Here is a 16,930-nt window from a genome sequence, read left to right as displayed (position 1 = left end):
AATTTTCATGTCATCTGAGAACTTACTGATCATACCCCCACATTCATATCTAAATCATTAATGTACACTACAAACAGCAAGGGACCCAGCACCGATCCCTGCGGCACACCACTGGACACAGGCTTCCAGTCACAAAATCAACCGCTGCAGTCCGTGTGGTGAAGTGCTGGTAGGGAGCGAGTTCCACGATTTTGACCCAGCGACGATGAATGAACGTTGATATACTTCCAAGTTCAGATGGTGTGTGACTTGGAGCAGAACTCGGAGGTGGTGGTGTTCCCATGTGCCTGCTACCCTTGTCCTTCTAGGTGGTAGAGGTCATGGGTTTGGGAGGTGCTGCCAAAGGAGCCTTGGCGAGTTGCTGCAGTGCATCTTGTAGATGGTACACACTGCAGCCATGGTGCGCTGGTGGTGGAGGGAGTGAATGTTTAAGGTGGTGGATGGGGTTTCAATCAAGCGGGCTGCTTTGTCCTGGATGGTGTCGAGCTTCTGGCGTGTTGTTGGAGCTGCACTCATCCAGACAAATGGAGAGTATTCCATCACACCCCTTACTTGTGCCTTGTAACTGGTGGAAAGGCTTTGGGGAGTCAGGAGGTGAGACACTCGCCACAGAATACCTAACCTCTGACCTGCTCTTATTGCCACAGTATTTGTGTCTGGTCCAGTTAAGGTTCTGGTCAATGGTGACCCCCAGGATGTTGATAGTGGGGGATTCGGCGATGGTAATGCCGTTTAATATCAAGGGGCGGTGGTTAGACTCTCGCTTGTTGGAGATAGTCATTGCCTGACACTTGTGTGGAGCGAATGTTACCTGCTGCTTATCAGCCCAAGCCTGAAGGTTGTCCAGGTCTTGTTACATGCGGGCATGGACGGCTTCATTATCTGAGGAGTTGCGAATGGCGCTGAACACTGTGCAGTCATCAGCAAACATACCCATTTTTGACCTTATGTAAGAGGGAAGGTCATTGATGAAGCAACTGAAGATGATTAGGCCTAGGACACTGCCCTGAGGAACTCCTGCAGCGATATCCTGAGGCTGTGATGATTGACTATCAACCACCACAACCATCTTCCTTTGCTAGGTATGACTCCAGCCAGTGGAGAGTTTTCCCCGTGATTCCCATTGACTTCAGTTTTAGTAGGGCTCCTTGATGCCAAACTCGATCAAATGCTGCCTTGATATCAAGGGCAGTCACTCTCACCTCACCTCTGGAATTCAGCTCCTTTGTCCATGTTTGGACCAAGGCTGTAATTGCGGACCCCAAACTGGGCATCAGTGATCAGGTTATTAGTAAGTGCCACTTGATAGCACTGTCGACGACACCTTCCATCACTTTGCTGATAATTGAGAGTAGACTGATGGGGCGGTAATTTGATGGATTGGATTTGTGAACGGGACATATACTTGGGCAGTTTTCCACATTGTCGGATAGATGCCAGTTTTGTAGCTGTACTGGAACAGCTTGGCTAGAGGCACGGCTAGTTCTGGAGCACAAGTCTTCAGCACGATAGCCGGGATGTTGTCAGGGCCCATAGCCTTTGCTGTATCCAGTGCACTCAGCCATTTCTTGATATCACATGGAGTGAATTGAAGTGGCTGAAGACTGGCTTCTGTGATGGTGGGGACCTCACTAGGAGGACGAGATGGATCATCCACTCAGTACTTCTGGCTGAAGATGATTGCAAACGCTTCAGCCTTGTCTTTTACATTCACGTGCTGGGCTCCACCATCATTTAGGATGGGGATATTCATGGAGCCTCCACCTCCCGTTAGTTGTTTAATGATCCACCCCCATTCACGACTGGATGTGGCAGGACTGCAGAGCTTTGATCTGCTCCGTTAATTGTGGGATCGCTTAGTCCTGTCTATAGCATGCTGCTTCTGCTTTTTAGCATGCATGTAGTCCTGTGTTGCAACTTCCCCAGGTTGGCACCGCATTTTTAGGTACGCCTGGTGCTGCTCCCAGCATGCTCTTCTATACTCCTTATTGAACCAGGGTTAGTCCCCTGGCTTGATGGTAATGGTAGAGTAAGGGATATGCCGGGCCACGAGGTTACAGATTGTGGTGGAATACAATGCTGCTGACGCTGATGGCCCACAGCGTCTCTTGGATGCCCAGTTTTGAGCTGCTAGATCTGTTCTGAATTTATCCCATTTAGCGCAGTGGAGGGTGTCCTCGGTGTGAAGACTTTGTTTCCACAATGACTGTGCGGTGTTCACTGCTACCAATGCTGTCATGGACAGATGCATCTGCGACAGGTAGATTGGTGAGGATGAGGTCAAGTCGGTTTTTCCCTTGTGTTGGTTGTTTCACCACCTGCCGCAGGCCCAGTCTGGCAGTTCTGTCCTTCAGGACTTGGCCAGCTCAGCCGGTAGTGGTCCTACCGAATCACTCTTGGTGATGGTTATTGAAGTCCCCCACCCAGAGTACATTCTGTGCCCTCGCTATACTCATTGCTTCTTCAAAGAGGCGTTCAACATGGAGGAGTTCTTAGGCAGTCCCTCGGAACCGAGGATAACTTGCTTCCACATTAAAAATGAGTTCTCAGGTGACTGATGAGTCCAATGTGGGACCTACAGTCTCTGTCACAGGTGGGACAGACGGTGGTTGAAGGGCCGGGTGGGTGGGGTGCTTGGGTTGACGTGCGCTCCTTGCACTTGGCTTCCGCTTGCTCCTGGCGAAGAGACTCGAGGCGTTCAGCGCCTTCCCGGATGCTTCTCCTCCACTTTGTGCAGTCTTGAGCCAGGGATTCCCAGGTGTCAGTGGGGATGTTGCACTTTTTCAAGGAGGCTTTGAGGATGTTCACCTGGGACTCTCTTGCCTTGTCGGAGCTCCGAGTAGAGCGCTTGTTTTGGGAGTCTCGTATTGGGCATGCGGACGATGTGACCCGTCCATCGGAGCTGATCGAGCGTGGTCAAAGCTTCGATGCTGGGAATGTTGGCCTGAGCGAGAACACTGACGTTACTGATTCATCAGCTGAGGGAGGGTGGCAGGTGTTAATCAGCAGGAGGTTTCCTTGCCCAGGCATGACCTGAGGCCATGAGACTTCATGGGGTCCTGAATCAATGTTGAGGACTCCCAGGGCCACTCCTATACCCAGGGATGGTGATGGAGGAGACTGGGACATTGGCTGAAAGGTCTGATTCTGTGAGTTTGACTATGTCGGGCTGTTTCTTGACTAGTCTGTGGGACAGTTCTCTCTATTTGGGCACAAGTCCCCAGATGTTAGCAAGGTGGACTTTGCAGGGGTGACTGGGCTGCGTGTGCCTTTGTCGTGTCCGGAGCGTAGGTCAATGCCGGGTGGTCCATCCGGTTTTATTCTTAGTATAATTCTTGGTAGCGGTTTGGTACAACTGAGTGGCTTGTTTGGCCATTTCAGGGGCAATTCCGAGTCAATCACATTGCTGTGGGCCTGGAGTTCCATATCGGCCAGACCGGGTAAGGGTGGCAGATTTCCTTCCCGAAAGGACATTAGTGAACCAGATGGGTTTTTATGACAATCCGGTAGTTTCATGGTCGCCATTACTGACAGTAGCTTTTTATTCGAGATTTATTTAATTACTGAATTTAAATTCTCTGCACTCCTCCAATCCTGGACTCTTGCACATCCCGGATTTTAATCGCTCCACCATTGGCAGCTGTGCCTTCAGTTGCCTGGGCCCTAAGCTCTTGAATTCTCGACCTCTCTCTGCTCCTCTAAGACGCTCCTTAAAACCTACCACTTTGACCAAGCTTTTGGCCACCTGTCCTAATATTACCTCATGTGACTCGGTGTCAAATTTTGTTTCAGAGTTATGGCGATTGGCAGAAGAACCAGAGGCGACATGAGGAAATAAATTTTTTGAAGAGCGAGTTGCTGTGATCTGGAATGTAATGCTAGCGCCGCTCTGAACCACCTTGGGACGTTTTACTAAGTTAAAGGCACAATATAAATGCAAGTTGTTGTTGTTGAGTGATCTCAGACTGGGAACCGGGGAGGCTCCGCCCACAGAAACACGACCCCAGCAGTTTGAATCAGGAAGGACTGAAACTGATCATGGCTTCCAGACACGAGGCGGAGAGTTTCACAGAGGATTTAAATTGTTCCATTTACATAGATACATAGATACATAGAAGATAGGAGCAGGAGTAGGCCATTCGGCCCTTCGTGCCTGCTCCGCCATTCGATGAGATCATGGCTGATCCTTTAATTCAGTATCCCGTCCCCGCCTTCTCTCCGTAACCCTTAACCCCTTTTGCCCGTAGAAATATATCTAATTCCCTCTTAAATATATTTAATGAGCTGGCGTACACTGCCCTCTGTGGCAATGAGTTCCACAGGTTCACCACTCTCTGAGTGAAGAAATTCCCCCTCATCTCTGTCCTAAATGGTTTAGCCCTTATCCTTAAATTATGTCCTCTAGTTCTGTTCTCACCCGCCAAGGGAAACATTCCTTCTGCATCCAGTCTGTCTAGACCTGTCAGAATTTTATACACTTCTATGAGGTCCCCTCTCAATCTTCTAAACTCCAGTGTGTACATCCCTAAACTACATAGTCTCTCCTCATAGGTCATTCCCGCCATTCCTGGTATCAGCCTGGTGAATCGCCGCTGCACCCCCTCCATGGCAAGAACATCCTTCCTCAGATGAGGCGACCAAAACTGTACACAGTACTCGAGGTGTGGTCTCACCAGTGCCCTGTACAGCTGCAGCAAGGTATCCCTGTTCCTGTATTCTAACCCTTTTGCTATGAAGGCCAGCATACCGTTTGCCTTCTTGACCGCCTGTTGCACCTGCATGCTCGCCTTCAGTGACTGGTGTACAAGAACACCCAGGTCTCTCTGTACTTCCCCCTCTCCCAATCTATTGCCATTTAAATAATAATTTGCCCTCCCGTTCCTGCACCCAAGGTGGATAACTTCGCACTTGTCCACATTATAGTGCATCTGCCATTTATCCGCCCAATCGCCCAGTCTGTCCAAATCGCTCTGGAGCTTCCTGGTCTCTTCCTCTGAGCCCACCCCCCCTCCTAGTTTAGTGTCGTCTGCAAATTTGGAAATGCTGCATCCGACTCCCTGATCCAGGTCATTAATGTAAATTGTGAACAGCTGGGGGCCCAGGACAGATCCCTGTGGTACCCCACTTGTTACTGCCTGCCATTCAGAAAATGAGCCGTTTATTCCAACTCTCTGTTTTCTATCTGACAGCCAGTTCCCTATCCACGCCAATACTTTCCCCTTTATCCCATGAGCCTCAATTTTCCATGCTAATCTTTTATGTGGGACCTTATCGAAGGCCTTTTGGAAGTCCAGGTACACCACATCTACTGGCTCTCCCCCATCTATTCTACCAGTTACTCCCTCAAAAAATTCCAATAGATTAGTCAAGCACGATTTACCCTTTGTAAATCCATGTTGACTCTGTCCTATCCTGTCCCCATTTGCTAAGTGCTCCGCTATTTCATCCTTAATGATGGACTCCAGCATTTTGCCCACAACTGATGTAAGGCTTACAGGTCTGTAATTACCTGCTTTTTCCCTACCCCCCTTTTTGAATAGTGGGGTAACGTTAGCTACCCTCCAATCCATCGGCACTGTTCCCGAGTCTAATGAATTCTGAAAAATCATCCTTAGTGCATCCGCTATCTCTAGGGCCACCTCCTTCAGTACCCTAGGATGCATGTTATCAGGCCCTGGGGATTTGTCCACCTTCAATCCCTTTAGCTTCCTTAACACCATATCCTTAGAGATATTGATTTGCGTCAGTTCCTCCTTTGCCAATGTCCCTATTTTTCCCGATATCCCAGGGAGGTTTTTTGTGTCTTCCTTCGTAAAGACTGACCCAAAGTATGCATTTAGTTGATCTGCCATTTCCTTATTTCCCATTATATATTCCCCCGTATCTGACTGCAATGGACCAACTTTGGTTTTCACCAGTCTTTTCCTTTTGATATATTTATAAAAGCTTTTGGAGTTAGTTTTTATATTTTCCGCCAGCTTGTTTTCGTAAGCTATTTTGCCCCTCTTGATCATGCCCTTTGCCCTCCTTTGCTCTATCTTAAACTGTTCCCAATCTTCCGCTCTGGCGCTTTTTTTGGCTATTTTATACGCCCTATCTTTGGATTTTATGCTGTCTCTAATTTCCCCTGTTATCCACGGTTGAGTCACCTTTTTAGATTTCCTTTTATGCCAGATTGGTATAAACAATTTTTGCAATTTTGTCATTCTATCTTTAAATGTTTGCCATTGTTTATCTACCTCCAGTCCTCCCAGGAATGTTGTCCAATCAGACCTACTCAGTTCCCGTCTCATGGCATCATAATTCCCCTTGTTTAAATTCAGGACCTTAGTCTCTGAGTCAATTTCTTCGCTCTCCATTTCGAGTGAGAAATCGATCATGTTATGATCGCTCTGACCCAAGGGTCCCCGTACAACAAGATTACTGATTAGTCCCTTCTCATTGCACAGTACCCAGTCCAATATTTGTCTGGATTTCTTCACCGATCCGGTAATACTGGAGTGTGGGCACAACTTCTGCCGCACCTGTATCTCACAGTTTTGGGAAAAGAAGGAGACAAACTCCTGCCTGGAATGTAGAGAGGAGTTTCTGGAATTAAACCTCAAGGTTAATCGGGCCTTGGCGAATCTGGCCGAGAAAGCTCGAAAATTAAACCTGAATCCGAAAGAGAAGGAAAGTAAACTTTATTGTGAGGAACATCAGGAAGAACTGAAGCTGTTTTGTGAAACTGACAAGAAATTGATCTGTGTGATTTGTAGAGATGCGCGGGAACACAGAAAGCACCGCTTCATGCCCATTAAAGAAGCTCTTGGAATCTACAAGGTAAAAGGGAGCAGATTAGATCACCTGATTATTTCATCACATTTTCATGGTCTAACACTTTTATTCTGTGATTTTTCTCTCCCAATCCCAGGATCAGCTGAAATCTTCCTTAGATTCTCTCTGAGAAGAAATCGACGGCTTTAGAAATGGAAATAAAACAGAAACAGCAGATTTCCGCAGTTAGGGTAAGGTCTCCCTGTGCTGATTTTCTGGGATCTCGGTTAGCTTTGTTACCTTTATCACAGTACATTAATTATGTTTCACATTTCATTTGGTAGGAACAGTCGAGCAGTCTGCAGACCCGCATCACATCCGAGTTCGCTAAAATGCATCAGATTCTCAGTGAGAAAGAGCAGCGTTTAATCCGAGATCTCAGGGAACAAGAGGGGGAGATTCTCAAAACAATGGAGAAAAACCTCCGAGAAATTCAAGATAATTTAAATTCTATTCAGGAGAAGCTCTCAAAGTTGCAGAAACAGATGGCGCAAAAAGACGGGCTGACATTTCTGAAGGTGATGATTATATTGCGGGTCAGTTCAGTGAAACTTCACACAGTCACAAAATAACCGATGATAACTGAAATAAATGCAGCATTTGCTGAATAATTCGAAACTGATTGAAGCCGATTGTTTTGTCTTCTGGAGCAGTTCTGTTCTCACCGAACTATTCGGTTCCCACACTGTCCGCAGATTCCCGGGAATACCTGCAACTTCCCGGGAATTAGTTTTTGTGATCTTAGCACTTAGTTTTTGGTTATGTCCATTTTGCTCGAGTTAATATATTCCCGGAACTCTCATTATAATCCAGTTCCATGTTGAGTGTGTGGGTGTGTCTGGTGCGGTGGGTGTGAGAGTCACTCTGTCTGTGAGGGGGACTGATGTTGAGTTCCAGTTGCTGACACAGAAATCAAACGTTTCAACGATATACAATCATAGAATGCTACAGCACACAAGGAGACCATTCGGCTCATCTTGCCCATGATGATTTAAGAACATAACATAAGAAATGGGAGCAGGAGTAGGCCATTCGGCCCTTCGAGCCCGCTCCGCTTTTCAATGAGATCATGGCTGATCTTCTGCCTCAACTCCATTCACTGGCCCTATCGCCAGTGGATGTGGTATACATGGATTTCAGTAAGGCCTTCGATAAAGTCCTGCACAGGAGACTGGTCAAGAAGGTAAGAGCCCATGGAATCCAGGGTGCCTTAGCCAGTTTTGTATCCAATGTGCCTAGTGGCAGAAGGCAGAGGGTGATGGTCGAAGGTTGTTTTTGTGACTGGAAGCCTGTGGCCAGTGGGGTACCACAGGGATCGGTGCTGGGTCCCTTGCTGTTTGTGGTCTACATTAATGACTTGGATATGAATGTAAAAGGTATGATCAGTAAGTTCGCGGATGATACAAAAATTGGTAGGGTGGTAAATAGCGAGGAGGGTAGCCTCAGTCTGCAGGACGATATAGATGGGTTGGTCAGATGGGCGGAACAGTGGCAAATGGAATTTAACCCGGAAAAGTGCGAGGTGATGCACTTTGGGGGGACTAACAAGGCAAGGGAATACACAATGAATGGTAAGACCCTAGGCAAGACGGAGGGGCAGAGGGATCTGGGTGTGCAAGTACACAGATCCCTGAAGGCGGCGGAACAGGTGGATAAGGTGGTAAAAAAGGCATATGGGATACTTGCCTTCATTAGCCGAGGCATAGAATATAAGAGCAAGGAGGTTATGATGGAGCTGTATAAAACACTGGTTAGGCCACAGCTGGAATACTGTGTGCAGTTCTGGTCGCCACACTACAGGAAGGATGTGATCGCTTTGGAGAGGGTGCAGAGGAGATTCACCAGGATGTTACCAGGGCTGGAGCGCTTCAGCTATGAAGAAAGACTGGGCAGATTGGGTTTGTTTTCCTTGGAGCAGAGGAGGCTGAGGGGGGACATGATTGAGGTGTACAAAATTATGAGGGGCATAGATAGGATGGATACTGAGGAGCTTTTTCCCTTAGTAGAAGGGTCAATAACTAGGGGGCATAGATTCAAGGTAAAGGGCGGGAGGTTTAGAGGGGATTTGAGAAAGAACTTTTTCACCCAGAGGGTGGTTGGAGTCTGGAACTCACTGCCTGAAAGGGTTGTGGAGGCAGGAACCCTCACAACATTTAAGAAGCATTTGGATGAGCACTTGAAATGCCATAACATACAAGGCTACAGACCAAATGCTGGAATATGGGATTAGATTAGACAGGGCTTGATGGCCGGCACGGACACGATGGGCCGAAGGGCCTCTATCCATGCTGTATAACTCTATGACTCTATCGCTTGATGCCTTTGCTAGTCAGAAATCTATTGACTTCTGTTTTGAATATACCCAATGACTGACCCTCCACAGTCCTCTGGGCTAGAGAATTCCAAAGATTCACCACCCGCTGTGTGAAGAAATTTCTCCTTACCTCAGTCCTGAATGGCCTACTCTTTTTATCCTGAGGCTGTGGCCCCTGGTTCTAGACTCCCCAGCCAAGGGAATCATTCTCCCAGCATCCACCCTATCAAGCCCTGTAATAATTTTGTATGCTTCAATGAGATACCCTCTCATTCTTCTGGATTCAAGAGAATTCAGGCCTAGTTTACTCAATCTCTTCTCATATGACAGTCCTGCCATCCCAGGGATCAATCTCGTGAACCTTCGTTGCACTCCCTCTACGGCAAGTATACCCTTCCTTAGGTAAGGAGACCAGAATTGTACACAGTACTCCAGGTGTGGTCTCACCAAGGCCCTATATAATTGGAGTAAGACTTCTTTACTCCTGTACTCAAATCCTCTTGTAATGTAGGCCAGCATACCATTTGCCTTCCTAATGGCTTGGTGCACCTGCACATTCACTTTCAGCGACTCATGTACAAGAACACCCAGGTCCCTTTGAGCATCTGCATTCCCCAATCTTTCACCATTTAGGAAATACTCTGCCTTTCTGTTTTTTTCTACCAAAGTGGATAACTTCACATTTATCCACATTATATTCCATCTGCCATGTTCTCGCCCACTCACTGAGCCTGTCGATATTCCCTTGAAGCCTCTTCACATCCTCTTCACAATTGACTCTGCCACCTAGCTTTGTATCATCAGCAAATTTGGAAATGTTACATTTAGTCCCCTCATCCAGATCATTGATCTAGATTGTGAATAGCTGGGGCCCAAGCAGCGATCCTTGCAGTACCCCACTAGTCACAGCCTGCCATCCTGAAAAAGACCCGTTTATCCCTACTCTTTGTTTTCTGTCTGTTAACCAATTCTCAATCCATGCTAGTATATTACCCCCAATTCCATGTGCCCTAATTTTGTTCACCAACCTCTTGTGTGGGACCTTATCGAAGGCCTTCTGAAAATCCAGATACACCACATCTACCGGTTCCCCTTTGTCTACTCCACTAGTTACATCCTCTCAGAACTCCAATAGGTTTGTCAAACAGGATTTCCCTTTCATAAATCCATATTGACTCTGCCCAATCTAAGTGCCCAGTTATTGTATCCTTTATAATCGATTCCTGCATTTTCCCAACTACTGATGTGAGGCTAACAGGTCTGTAGTTCCCTGTTTTCTCTCTCCCTCCTTTCTTAAATAGCGGGGTTACATTTGCTATCCTCCAATCTGCAGGAACCATTCCCGAATCTATAGAATTTTTAATAGAGCTAACCAGTTAATCCCACTCCCACTGCTCTTTCCCCATTCCCCTGCAAATTTTTCTTTTTCAAATATTCATCCAATTCCGTGTTGAAAGTTGCTATTGAATCTGCTCCCTCCACACTTTCAATCTGTGCATTCCAGATTATCACAATTCATTGTTAACAAAAAATTATCTCTTATTTTGCCAAATATCTGAAATTTATGTCTTCTGGTTAGGACCCTCCTGCCAGTTAAAACAGTTTGTTATTATTTATGTTATCAAAACTCCTCAATTTTGAACATCTCCATTGAATCTTCCCATCTCCTTCTCTGCTGTAAGGAGAACAATCCCAGATTCTCCAGTCGCTCATAACTGAAGTCTCTCATCCCTGCTATCGTTCTGGCAACCTCTTCTGCACCCTCGCCGAGGCCTGTCCATCCTTCCTAAAGAGTGGTGCCTAGAATGGGACACAATAGTCCAGCTGAGGCTTATCCAGTGATTTTTCTTAAAGGTTTGACATAACTTCCTCGCATTTTTCTCTATACTATTTTACAAAGCTAACGTTCCATTATGGCTTTTTAACATCTTTATCAACTTGTCCTACCACCTTCAAATATTTATGTATGTGATTCCCCCAGGTCCCTCCGTTCCTGCACTCCTTTAAAATTATACCAATCAATTTATATTGCCTCTCATTCTTCCTTCCAAAATGTATCGCTTCTCCATGTTCAGTTTCATCTGCCATGTGTCATCCTGTTTCAGCAGCCTGCCACTGCCCTCCCGAAGTCTGCTACTATCCTCTTCACTGTTTACATTTCCAAATTTTGTGTCATCTGGAATTTTTTGAGATAACAGAGAGTAGACAAGGGTAATGTAGTAGATGTAATTTATCTAGATTTTCAAAAGGCCTTCGATAAGGTAGCACATAATAGACTAATGAATAAGGTCAGAGAATGCGGAGTCAGGGGACAAGTAGCAGAATGGATAGCTAGCTGGTTTCAAGACCGATAGCAGAGAGTAGGGGAAAGGGTAGCTTTTCAGAGTGGCAGAAGGTGGGAAGTGGTTTGCCACAAGAATCAGTGCTGGGACGGACCACTTGTTCACAATTTATATTAACAATTTAGACTTTGGAATCAAAAACAATTTCTAAATTTGCAGATGACACCAAATTGGGGGGATAGTCAATACTGAGGAGGCTGCAACAAATTACAGGAAGAGATTAATAAACTTGCAGAATGGGCATATAATTGGCAAATGAATTTCAACACAGATAAATGTGAGGTATTACATTTTGGTAGGAAGAATAGAGAGGTCACTTATTACTTGGAGGGTGCGAGCCTGGGTGGAGTAGAGGAGCAAAGGGATCTCGGAGTGCAAATATACACAGCACTAAAAGTATCGACACAGGTTAGCAAGGCCATCAAAAAAGCAAACCAAGCTCTAGGGTTTATTTCTAGAGGGATAGAATTGAAAAGTAGGGAAGTTATGCTAAACTTGTATCGAACCTTGGTTATACTTGGCTGCGTACAATTCTGGTCACCATATTATAAAAAGGATATAGAGGCTCTGGAAAGGGTGCAGGGAAGATTCACAAGGATGATACCAGAAAAGTGAGGGTATACATATCGGGAAAGGATGAAAAGGCTGGGAGAAGGCTGAGGGGGAATCGAGGTTTATGCTGATAGAGTTAGATGAGGAAAGACGGGAAGAGGCTCGAGTGGAGCATAAACGGCAGCATGGACTAGTTGGGCTGAATGGCCTGTTTCAGTGCTGTATATCCAATGTTTCAATGGCGCCTTGTATAGTGAAGTCCAGGTCACTGATTATATAACAAGAAGAAGCGAAAATTCGGATTATCAGCAGCTTGTAACAATCTGGGTGTAATTTCAGCTGTCACGATATAGACGCTCAGTCTCTCTCAACTCAGATTGTGTTTTATTTATTTCAGGAGGAAGCTTGTCGGAAGAGGAGGTAGGACATGCTCTTTACTGAAACACTGCACAGTTTGGTAAAATAACTCAGAAAAGTGTTTATGGTCAATTTATAACATCAACTGTTTAATATTTACAGCAGTAGTGAGGACTGTCAGTAGCAGATGGCGCCCTGTCTATCGGAAAGTTCAACGGCCCTTTACAGTACTCAACGTGGAGAGAAATGATAGACGCCATTCACCCCGGTAAAAGTCTTCTGTTCCTTTTCCTGATTTATAAATCCAGATGAGAAGAGACTGAACGTGCTCCCAGACCCCAGATTAAATTTTCACATTGTCAGTTGTTAATCCCCAGGAGCCTCTCCATTCTCATATTTTGCTTTCTTGTGGGTTCCTCTGGGTAAGTGGCTGAAGCCATCAGCACTGTGTGCCAAAGCAGTAAAGGGATCTGTATAACCAGAGGAATAGGGCACCAATCTCAGGGTGTGAGACTGAATTTGTAGAGGAGACTGGTCCGGCCCCGGCTGGAGTTCCGGGTATCATTTTGTTCAACATATTATCAGGAAGACCTGTTTCCTTTGTCAAGTGGGTCTGTAACCAGAGGTCATTGATTTAAAATAATTGGCAGAAGAACTAGAGTGGAAATGAGGAGAAATTGTTTCCCACAGAGGGTTGTTAAGATGTGGAAAGTGCTGTATGACAGGGTGGTGGAAGCAGATTGCAGAGCAACTCTCAAAAGACACGGACTGGGACAGGACTAAAAGCTGGGGTGTGGGCCTGAATTGGACAGCTCTTTCAAAGAGCCGGCACAGGCACGATGGGCCGAATGGCCGCCTCCTGTGATGTAAGATTCTATGGTTCTAGTCCAACCGGTAATTGGGTTGGTTGATTTTTCAGGTGTCCGGGGCAGTCTCTCACCTCCCCCCCGCTGTCTCCAGTGGTTCTCTGGCCTTTATCTACAAGTTGGGGATGAAAACGATGTAAATTGACCCCAGGACGTAAACCCTGGAGTGGCAGCAGATTCCATGAACATAACCCAGAGCCTGGGTGGTCACTTTAAAAAGGAAAGTCTTTGAATAAATCACAGCAAGAAACTAAATCACTGACTGTTATTTTAACTTTCCCCCAGCTCCAGCCTCTCTGACTCTGGATCCGAACACAGCGAATCCCTGGCTCATCCTGTCTGAGGATCAGACCAATGTGAGAATCGGAGACAAATGGCAGCCGCTCCCTGACACCCCGGAGAGGTTTGATTACTTGCCCTTTGTTCTGGGATTGGAGGGATTCACATCAGGGAGACACTACTGGGAGGTGGAGGTGGGGGACAAGACACGGTGGGTTGTGGGAGTGGCCCGAGAGTCTGCCAAAAGGAAAGGAAGAGTCGACCTGAGACCGGATACTGGACTGTGTGGCTGTTCCCTGGAAGAGGCTATTTAGCCAACACCGCTACCTTTTCCACCCCCTTCACCCCGAGTGTGAAGCCTCGGAAGATCGGGGTGTACCTGGACTATGAGGGCGGACAGGTGTCATTTTACAATGCGGACAACATGTCCCATCTCCACACTTTCACCCACACTTTCACTGAGAGAATCTTTCCCTTCTTCCATCCGGGATCGAATGATGACGGGGAAAACTCCGCCCCGCTGACAATCTGCGGGGTTAAAGGTCACTAACAGGTCCATCCCATAATTTCACCCTGCCTCCTGACAGCTGCAAACTGATGGGCGTCGGTCTCAGTCACAGGTGGTGCGGATGGTCCAAATGTCACCTGAGGTCAGGGCGGCTACAACCCAGTGACAATGTCTTGTTGGTGAGATTTGTTTGTTTAATCGGTGCAGGGGAATAAACTCGTGGCAACTGCTCCAGAGACTCCTGTAAAATTAAATAAAAACCTCGAGAATCATCGGGGCCCAGAGACAGAGGAGAATTAAAACACGGGCAGAAATACACCAAGGGAACCACAGACTCCAGCTGGGAAGTTAAAGGTAAAGAGGGGCAGGGGAGAGGAACTAGGGTGAGATAAAACACCAGTGGGAAGGACATGACAAAGGGACCATCCGAGACACGGCAAATTAAATAATACCCGAGGGAAGGAAAAAGTAAAAGGGGCACCAGATAGAAGTGAAATCAAAAGGGAACAGGAGGGAGTGTCAGAAACATGGGAAAACCCAGGGGATGGAAATGATCCGAACATTCAAGCGTGTGGAGTGTTTAGAATCGAGAGTGGACAAGGTCATCACCTGTGGAGAGAGAAGACAGGTTAACATTCCGGGAATACACCCTGCATCGGAACTGGGAACTGAAAGATCAGCAAGGGCCTGTGTAGGGCTGGGGAATAGAAGGAGGGGGAGAGAAGAAACAAATGGATGGTGAATTGTAGAGAGGAACTGACTGGGTGGAATGAGCTGTGAGCTGCAGGAACCCGGTGACCTTCCTGCCTGTAATGTTGCTCCACAGGCGGAAGGTGGCGCTACATGGCGGTGTTTGAGATGAATTAGTGCAACACCTCTGCTGCCCAGCGCTGTTATTGAACTGCACCATAGAAGCGGCATTTATTAAACACACAGCGATTCGGGGCTTAATTACATCCCAGAAACATGAACTAAACATGTTGTTTGTTTTATTTACACCTTGCTCCAGACTCTGGACCCTTACAATTCCCATCCCGAACTGATCAGGCCGATTTTAAGAGCCCCCGCCTGGTGTAACCGGAGTGATAGAGCCCAGAATTGGACCCAATGCTCCAGCTGGGGCTGAACCCATGTTGTATATCAGTGTTTTATTTATCCCTCATCCAGCATTAGTAAAACAAAATCAGATTGCTGTCTGTGGGAGCTTGATGTGCAAAAATTGTCTGTCGCGTTTTCCTACAGTGACTACACTTCAAAAATACTTCATTGGCTGTAAAGTGCTTTGGGCAGCCTGAGGCTGTGAAAGGTGCTATATAAATGCAAGTGTCTGTCTGTCTTTCATATTCAGATCAACCTCCTATTCTAAAATTGCAACTGTGTTTCAGAGTTTGATGAACGGGCTTTAAATGTTGTATCCTGCAGAGTTTAATAGGAAACAAAGTATATCATTGTAACCAAGTATTGAAAGTGTTTGATAAATGGTAAAGTGCTTTCTCCCTGTACACAGAAATAAAAGTATCTGCTTCATCTGTCTGCAGAGTCTGTGTCTAAATCAGAAGGTGGTGTCAGAATTGCTGAGCGCTGCTTGGTGTGTTTACTGAGACACACAGACCAGGGAGGGTCCAGGCTGGATTGCTGGTGAGACACACTATCTGAAGCAGAGTGACAGTGGAGGTGCACAGATGGGTCTTAGCATCCCAGGGTTCGGGGTGGGGAAGGATCAGCCAGGGGGCCTATTTCTCCCGCTATCTGGTGACTTGACATTGGGTGGATCTTTGTTGTGAATGGGTCCGGCTTCTTTTCCAGAGCTCATTACCTGCTCATTACATCAGTTTCTAGGCTGACACAGGAACAGGAGTAGGCCATTCAGCCCCTCGAGCCTCTTCCGCCATTTATAAGATATTGGTTGGTCTGCATCTTAACTCAATTTCACTTGGGTATAAAAGGCAACATCTCAAAGTTTGCAGATGACACAAAACTCAGACAGGCAGTAAACAGTGAGGAGGATAGTAATAAATTTCAGGAGGATATAGACAGACTGGTGAAATGGGCAGACACATGGTGGATGTAATTCAACATAGTGTGAAATGATGCATTTCAGTAGGAAGAATGGGCAGAGGCAATATAACATAAATGGTCCAATTTTAAAGGGGGTGCAGGAAGAGAGAGACCTGGGGGTGTTTGTACAGAAATCTTTGAAGGTGGCAGGACAAGGTGAGATGGCTGCTAAATAATAGACAGTATCCTGAGCTTTATAAACAGAGTCATAGATTACAATAGCAAGGAAGTTATGCTGAACCTTCCTAAATCACTGGTTCGGCCCCAGCTGGAGTATTGTGTCCAGTTCTGGGAAATACAGTTTACTGGACTGGTACCAGGGATGTGGGACTTCAGTTATGTGGAGAGACTAGAGAAGGGCTGTGGGGAAAGGGCAGTGGAGTGGGATTAATTGTTTCGCTCTTTCAAAGAGCCGGTACAGGCACGAAGGGCCGAGTGACCTCCTCCTGTGCTGTATGATTCTGTGGTTCTGTGACATATTGACCTGGACACTGGGGAGAACGCCAAGGAGGCCTGAAAATGGTGCGAGCCAATTGGGCGCCAGACGTTGGTCCCCAAATCTGACCCTCACTGCGCCCATTTTACCTCCATAAACCGGGACAATGAGGTCCAATTTCTACCCCATTAACCACAAGCACAGAGTCAACTTCCACATCAACCATAGAAAACCCTCCACTAACACCATCAACTCCAAGGCTGTTATATACCCGAAGGACATTTAATCCTGGAGGCATTTATCCTCTGAGCCAATGGGGGCCTTCCCCCCTCCCCCTCCAGGGGCATCACTGTCCTTGTGAACCTTCAGAGACAGTCACTGCTTCTTGGGCTGTTTTTAATG

At 46.6% G+C, this 16,930-nt stretch overlaps 1 long non-coding RNA gene across 1 annotated transcript; it reads left to right on the top strand.

The window, feature by feature from the left end:
* The first annotated feature begins 6,469 nt into the window (after window positions 1–6,469).
* LOC147096351 (uncharacterized) lies at window positions 6,470–15,561 on the top strand. Its single transcript, XR_015074893.1, has 6 exons — window positions 6,470–6,822; window positions 6,914–7,007; window positions 7,101–7,334; window positions 12,422–12,649; window positions 13,533–13,650; window positions 15,044–15,561. It is a non-coding gene; the product is annotated as an uncharacterized LOC147096351 (long non-coding RNA).
* The last annotated feature ends 1,369 nt before the right edge of the window (window positions 15,562–16,930 follow it).

This window comes from Somniosus microcephalus, unplaced genomic scaffold (assembly GCF_052327205.1).
Source record: "Somniosus microcephalus isolate GS21.2 unplaced genomic scaffold, FLI_Smic_1.0 unresolved_chr1, whole genome shotgun sequence".
Classification (NCBI taxonomy): domain Eukaryota; kingdom Metazoa; phylum Chordata; class Chondrichthyes; order Squaliformes; family Somniosidae; genus Somniosus; species Somniosus microcephalus.
The sequence above is the reverse complement of the archived record's forward strand: the minus strand, read 5'-3'. Positions and strand labels throughout refer to the sequence as shown.